Genomic DNA, 7271 nt, shown 5'->3' with positions numbered 1-7271 from the left:
GCCAACCTCCTCGGCCCGACGCAGAAACTTGTTGCAACCAACAGGCGACCGCGGGTGCCCCTAGCCGCCAGCGGCGGAGTGGGTGGGCGGGCGAGAGGGAGGGGAAGGCTGGCGGACGCCGCGGCGAACTGGTGGGCAGACCCGGAGTCGCCGCGTAAGCGGGGCCGGCTCAGTGCGGTGCGGCAGGCGCGGCTGTGCGGCAGCGGAAGTCCTTTGTTGCAGCGCAGTCCCTGGCAGAGCCCGAGTGTCTCGGCGCAGCCCAGCCGAGCGCCGCGCGCCGTCAACTGCAGCCCCGCGGCCCCGCTGCCTCCGCCCGCCGGCCCCGCGGCCCCGCTGCCCTAAACTCCCGAAAACCTCCGAAGCCGCGCGTCCCGCCGCGCCCGGTGAGTTATCTGCCAGTCGTCGGGGCTATTTGCGCAACTTTGACCGGGGCCGGGCCACGGGCCTGGCGGAGTGCGTGGCCGCCGCCGCGGCACCGCCGCCGACCGGTGCGGGGAGCCGGAGCGCGGAGGGCGCGCGGCGAGGAGCCGGTGGCGGGGGGACTGCTGAGCCGCCTGCTCGGTGCCGGCGATCAGTCCGGTGCGCGCGGCCTCCCCGGGTCCGGGACGGATTCCCCCTCTCCAGACGACTTCCCAAATTACTTCTTTTCCCTTTATTTTATTTTCTGGTGGGGGGAGGGGGGAGGGGAGGCGGGAGGCCGCGCTTGATTGACGGGCCCGGAGCGCGCTTCGCTAACTTCCAGCTGCGGCTGGGCGGCCGGTGGGAGGGGAGCGTCCCGGAGCCGGAGGCCGCAGACTTGGGCGCGCTCCGAGGGAGGAGGCGGCTGGGCCGCGCGGATTCCTGCTTCGCTCTTTCCCACCCCCTCTCATCAGCACACACGCTTTTTGTTCGGGTCAAAAGTGGTAGGTCTCGGGCGTTGGGCGATTTTTCTGTGTACGGGATTGGTTTTTCTCCCCACCCCGCACTCCCCCGAGTCCCGAGAAGAAAGTGCTTTTTGCCTCCAGTGGTGGGCGCTTCCAAGTAGAAGTTCTGGGAGAGGCGGTGAGCGAGTTGGGTGGCGATCGAGAGTCCCTGCGGCTGAAGCGTGCAGGCGTGGGTCTGAGCTCAGCCGCCGCTCCCAGGCTGCCTTTTTCCACCTGAGCCACCCGTCCACGTGATCTGAGGGGTTGACAAGACATTTTCCAACTCGGACGGGTCAGGAACAGGTTAATGAAAGTCCTTGTTTTCGGGGACTGGGGTGTTTTGTGTGTGTGTGATCGTGTTCCGGAATCGAGTGTGGCTGTGAAGGTACACGTAGATTCTCCACGGATCAGAATGTATTTCCGTACAGTATGTACCGCTGCGGCAACATCTTTCCCTTTGACACTGGAATCCACAAAGCGTTCCGAGCAATTTTTTTTTTTCTCTTTCTTTCCTGAGACAAGGTTTGGTTTGGCAAGGTAGCCCCAGGATCGCTTGGATGTAATTCTCCTGCCTTAGGGAATCCTAAATTCTAGGGAGATAGGCATGAGCCACCAAGCCTGGTTTTGTGTTCTGAAGACCACTTAGAATGAATTTCTTGAGCTGAAGTTCGAGGCACCCTGAAGCAGATTTGGGGAAGCCATGTAGTTCTTATGGTAACTTTAAAGCAATCATGGTTTTAAAAAGTGTAAAATAGATTCTCTGGAACTTGGTCACCTCAAGTGGATGTGATCTGGAGAAATGGAGAAGGTGGAGGTGCAGGAGTCTGAGGCCTGAATGATGGCTGGTCGGTTGCCCAGAAGTGTAAAACTTCCCTTTTAATCACTTGCTGTTATCTCCTGAAGTCTCAGTAATACTGAGTGGCATTAGGAGCTGCGTGCGGTTCCTTCCTCCTAAAGAAATAGGTGGAACTAAAGCAGAAACTAAGTAGAAATTCTCCAGCAGTGTTGGTTACAGCAACCCACTTTAACAACAGCATATCTCCATTGACACCAGAGTTTTACAGGGTGTGGTTGTGCCGGCCTATAATCCCAGCACTTCAGAGGCTGGATCAGGAGTTGGAGGCTAATCGGGACCTGGTCTGCAAAGCAAGACCCTTTTTTCAAAAATCAAAAGTCGGGGCTACAGAGAGATGGCTGGGTGGTTAAGGGCACTTGCTTTTCTTGCAGAGGAACTGAATTTGGCGCCCAGCACCCATATCAGGCAGCCCACAACTGCCTGTAACTCCAGTTTCAGGGAACTCATGTGCACATACCCCTCCCCCCACATAAACACGTAATTAGAAATTAAAAAAAAAAAAAACCATCCAGAGTCTCAGTTTTCATGATTCTTAATTCCTCCAATTTCTAACATCATGCCTACTGTTTTGAACATGCAGGTGGTGGGTGCATCATTGTCAGAAAAAGAGACCCATTTTTAACCAGGGCATAAGCACAGCTTCTTGACCGTGTGTGTGTGTGTGTGTGTGTGTGTGTGTGTGTGTGTGTGTGTGTGTGTGTGTGTGTGTGTATGAGAGAGAGAGAGAGAGAGAGAGAGAGAGAGAGAGAGAGAGAGAGAGAGAGAGAGACTGAGACTCAGAGATCTGCCTGCCTCTGCCTCTTGAGTGCTAGAATTAATGGCAAGCATCACCATGCCGGCTCTTTTTTTTGTTTTGTTTTGTTTTGAAAGCTAGACTCCCGCTTTCTGGTCCAGGGCTGGCCTTAGCTTTCTACCCTCCTGCTCCAACCTCTCAACCCGTGTTGGGATTCCAGGCCTGTGACACCACACCGGGTTTTTGACCTTGTGGGTTTTGTTTGTTTGTTTGTTCGTTCTCTGAAACAGGATCTGACCATGTAGCACGGGCTGACCTAGAACTCTAGACCAGGCTGGCCTCGAACCCTTAGAGGTGTGCCCACCTCTGTCTCTACAGTGCTAGGATTAAAGGTTTGTGCTGCCACGCCTGCTCATGACCTTGTGTTTTGATTTCATGGTAGCTGGGAAGTGTTTGTACCGAACCTTCTGCTTCCTCATTCCCCACGTCTGTCGGTGTCTGGTACAACCAGGGCCCCTTTTCAAAGTGTCCAGTGTGCCTTGCAACACCATTTTTTATTTTTCTAACATCCAGGAAAAAAATGCTGCTGTCATTTTTTGGGGGGAGTTCTTCTCTAGCCAGGACAAACTATATATCTTTGCCTAAAGGAGTGTGTGTGAGGCATTTGTGATAGAAATGCTAAAAAAATATATATATATATATATATATTTTTAGGCTGCAATCTTTTGCCTTGGGGAGTGAATATATGAAACATCTGCTTCAGAGTTCACTTCGGTCTCTATAGTATTTTTGTGATAATTTCTTGTGGTAGTGTCTCTGGTAATAAAATAGGAAAAATGCTTTGCTATTCATTCATATGTTCTTTGTGAGCCTAATTTCCTTTTCTTTCTTCTTTTTTATTTAAATTTTTTTATTTTTTATTTTATTTTATTTTATTTTATTTTATTTTATTTTTTTGACACAGGGTTTCTCTTTTCTCTGTGTAGCCCTGGCCGTCCTGGAACTCAGCTCTGTAAACTAAACTCAGAGATTTCACCTGCCTCTGTTCCCTGAGTGGTGGGTGGCATGCCATTTCAATGATAAAAATGCAACCTATACTAAAGTACATACAATATAAATCTGAAAAGTTATTCTGACTCCCACTCCCCCAGAGGTAATCACTGTGAACAATCAATTCCTCATTTTCAAAATGGGAAGGCAGCACCTGACCATCTTGCTGCTGTGTGAGCCTCACTCTGGCCTGCTCCCGCTCATACCCTTGGGTTCTCTTTTCATAACTCAGATAGGTGAGAACTGCCAGGTGCAGGGAAAGCGGGGAGGGTTTTGCATTGAGCTGATAGGCGTGTAAGTTTTTGGTCTAGTTCAGCCCTCCTGAAGTTTACCTTGGTGGGCTTCTCATCCTTTGCAAATGTTGCAGTCCGTTATCTGACAGATTAATGCAGGCTAAACTCATTAAAACAAGCCCTTCAAAAAAACAAACAAAAAACAAGCCCTTCATGTGTAGAGAGCTTGCTAGCTTACCATTGGGAAGGAGTGGGTAGACTTGCCTCTAAAACCACTGCCAAGATGTCCCTGTGCCTTTTTGTGTGGTGTGGGTTCCTCTTGATCAGCATCCAAAGCAGCCAGGGAAACATGATAGGAAGGAAAGCAGAAGGGAGGGGCCATTAATGACCGTCTTGTTTTAAGTTAGGGCATGGGGAGGGCTACCAGTGGGGGGCGGGGGGGGGGGGGGGATGCAAGGACTCTGGCCTGAACTTTGCTCCCATTTGGCATCTCATCTATTTAAGGTAGGTTTCTAAGTATTCTGATATTTTGTCCTGTGTAGTCATTATGAAGTTCCTTAGCCTAGTGTATTCAAGAAGGATGAGCTGTGAAGTTAATTTTCTAATGAAGCCCCAAAACAATACATACAAATTGAATCACGGTAGTCACTTGAGGGTACTGAGGACATGCTCCCCCCCCCCCCCCCCCCCCCCCCCCCGACAGGGTTTCTCTGTGTAGCTTTGCGCCTTTCCTTGATCTCGCTCTGTAGACCAGGCTGGCCTCGAACTCACAAAGATCCGCCTGCCTCTGCCTCCCCAGTGCTGGGATTAAAGGCGTGCGCCACCACCGCCCGGCGAGGACATGCTTTTTTAAAACACTGCTATGTGAATATAAATTGTTCTCAATCATATTTGAGGGCTGGAGGTATAACTCAGTGGTAAGAGTGCTTGCCTGTCATGCCTGAGGTCCTAGGTTTCAACCCTCAGCGCTGCAAAATATAATAATGAGTATTAAAAATTAAAGAATAGCGGAGTGCAGGCTGCATGTCTTTAATTCTAACACTCAGAAGGCAGAGGCAAGTGGGCTTCCCTTAGGTTCAAGGCCAGTCTGACATACACAGTTCCGGGCCGGCCAAGGCTGCGTAGTGAGACCCTGTCCCCCCCAAAAAAAACACAAAATATTAAATAATAAATTACTAATTATTATTTCCTTTTAGTTTTCTGTGTGAGATGCATGTTGTCCTTTTTAGAGCTAACTGAAGAGCTCCTTCCCACTTGAAATTGCCAGCAGTGAGGGGTGGGGGTGGTCAGCAGATGGAGGAGGAGATAGGGGAAGGGGGTGCTTTCTGCCTGCCTGCAAGATAAGACAGTGCAAGAATGATGGGAGCTTTTACAGTGACGGAAAGTGTGACTGTGGGAGGCTTAGAATGTTCCAGAGGGGCGCTTCACTTACTTAATAATCATACCCAGAAAGTGTTGTCTGCAACACAAAAACAGAAACGCTGCGTTTTGAATCAAGAGTTAGGGTTTCAGCCCCAGCTTCTGTTTACGGGATGAGTAGTCAACTACCTCACCTGTTTTCTTCATTCACAGAATAAGGGTAATTTGAAACCTGTCTCAGGGTGCTGTGAGCATCAGTTGGCTAATGTATGGAAAAGGCCCTGTAAATTGCCAACAACTCTATAAAAGTTCTGGTGACGATATCAGCTGAATGTCAGGAAACTACCAGAAGCCAGATGTTGTGATCACGACTGAGATGACACCTTGGTCTCCAGTGCTGGGCTTTTGCAGTACAGAAGAGAGATGCCTGCCTCGTCGTGGGTCAGAAAGGGTTCCCCAAAGGGGTGTGTGTGTGTGTGTGTGTGTGTGTGTGTATAATAAGGAAAGCTTTTACTTTTCGAGTGTTTGGGGTTGGGGAAAATCTTAAGAGATTGAAGGTTAAAGAATGGGATTGTGCTTAGAATAGATACTTTTTATTGGTTTTATTTCATCTATTTTAATTAGATAAAAATTTGGAGTTTTGCCAGGTGGGGTGGTAGCACACACCTTTAATTCCAGCACTCAGGAGGCAGAAGCAGGCAGATCTCTGGAGGACAGCCTGATCTAATAGATAGTCCCTGTCTCCAAGAAAAAAAAAAATTAGAGTTTACACGATTTTGGTTAGAACTAAACAGAACCGGCTTGAGCTGCAGAACTGGAAGCAGTACACTTTATAAGAAGGAAACTGACTGATCTCTGTGGGAAGAGCTGCCTGCCTGCAAGATACTCAGCAGCACTTACTGAATAAAGTTCTCAAATGAAGAGTAGGCCAATGGCCTGTGTCGAGCTGCTCACAATTACAGCAGACAGTGTGAGTGCACAGAGGGAATACTTTGGAATAACTAGAGTCCTGCGCCCCAAACCCTAACAACACAAATGCCATGTGCCAAGGGGGACCAGCTTTAGATCAGAGGCACCTACAGTGCCCTCTGGTGTTCAGGAGAAGGCTATACTGCCTCTAGGATAGGGGTTAAAAATGGAGGCATAGAGTACCTTTCCTCTTGTACTGGAGAGAAAAGAGCGTTCAAAAGTCCCCATTTTTCCTCCAGTGTGGATGAATTCCTTGTCTGGGATCCAGTTGGAACTGCAGCAGTGGTTCATTCATGTTACTTGTTGTAACATTTATTATTCATTGTCCTGTCAAGAAGTCAAAGAAGGCAGTTTGCTTGCCTGCTGTCATAGTACATAGGATCTCAAAGAATTAAAGTATGTAGCTTGTTTCCCTGAGTTTTTGTCTAGTCTCACAACCTATGGGGTTAAAATGGTGGACAGCCGATCAGCATACCTTTTAGAAGTGACAGCTGTTGGCTTGACCAGGCAACAGAAACACCAACCAACAAACAAGCTACAGTCTACCACAGAAGAGTGGCAGCGTGAGGCTGTCCGGAGTGCAGACGGTTCCTGTATTTCGGCAGTGCTTAGTGGAGAGAAGTCCTGGGAGCTGTTAGCACTGGGAAGAGCCTAGGCAGGAGGCTGGAGACCCTGACAGCCACTGAGACCCCATGTGCTGAGCATATGACTTAACCCCTGACACTTCTCATCTGCAGAACAGTAAGTTGAACTTGATTTTTCATGGGATTTTATAAATCGTGTTCAGTGTGATGACATTAACTTTAAGTACTGGATTGTGGGCTGGAGAGATGGCTTAGCAGTTATGAGCACTGGCTGCTCTTCCAGAAGTCCTGAGTTCAATTCCCAGCAACCACATGGTGGCTCACAACCATCTGTAATGAGGTCTGGTGCCCTCTTCTGGCCTGCAGGCAGAATGCTGTACACATAGTAAGTAAATAAATCTTAAAAAACAAAACAAAAGCAAAAAAAAAAAAAAAAAAAAAACCAGGATTGCCCAAAATATTGTCATACCTAGTTTCTACAAGAACCCTTTGCAGGGTGTGACTGTCCTGCTTTGACGGTTGAGAAGGAGGGTACAAGGGATGGAAAGGTTTCCAGGCAGCTACCAAGCGGGTAGAACTGGTACC

General features: G+C 49.0%; 1 protein-coding gene and 1 long non-coding RNA gene across 8 annotated transcripts in view; one reads left to right on the top strand and one right to left on the bottom strand.

The window, feature by feature from the left end:
- Nucleotides 1-168: 168 nt before the first annotated feature.
- Zbtb1 (zinc finger and BTB domain containing 1) overlaps nucleotides 169-7271 on the top strand; it is a 31680-nt gene continuing 24577 nt past the window's right edge. For 2 of the 6 annotated variants that reach the window (XM_052739557.1, XM_052739552.1), the window contains exon 1: nucleotides 169-383. The gene's annotated coding sequence lies outside the window, so the exon portion shown is untranslated. Of the gene's footprint in view, nucleotides 384-505; nucleotides 1206-4462; nucleotides 5598-6422; nucleotides 6844-7271 lie in introns of those variants that run through there. The other 4 variants (XM_052739556.1, XM_052739553.1, XM_052739555.1 and 1 more) reach the window with 4 other exon arrangements.
- LOC128111205 (uncharacterized) overlaps nucleotides 1199-7271 on the bottom strand; it is a 13650-nt gene continuing 7577 nt past the window's right edge. The window contains exons 2-4 of one of the 2 annotated variants that reach the window (XR_008218526.1): nucleotides 5800-6429; nucleotides 4013-4092; nucleotides 1199-1871 (exon numbers count right to left, since the gene is read on the bottom strand). This is a non-coding gene — a long non-coding RNA (uncharacterized LOC128111205). The remainder of the gene's footprint in view (nucleotides 1872-4012; nucleotides 4093-5799; nucleotides 6430-7271) is intronic. The other variant, XR_008218527.1, reaches the window with a different exon arrangement.

Source organism: Peromyscus californicus, unplaced genomic scaffold (genome assembly GCF_007827085.1).
Source record: "Peromyscus californicus insignis strain IS unplaced genomic scaffold, ASM782708v3 Scaffold_15__1_contigs__length_86483966, whole genome shotgun sequence".
Taxonomy (NCBI): Eukaryota; Metazoa; Chordata; class Mammalia; order Rodentia; family Cricetidae; genus Peromyscus; species Peromyscus californicus.
Note: the sequence above shows the minus strand (reverse complement) of the source record. Positions and strands in the feature narration are given on the sequence as shown.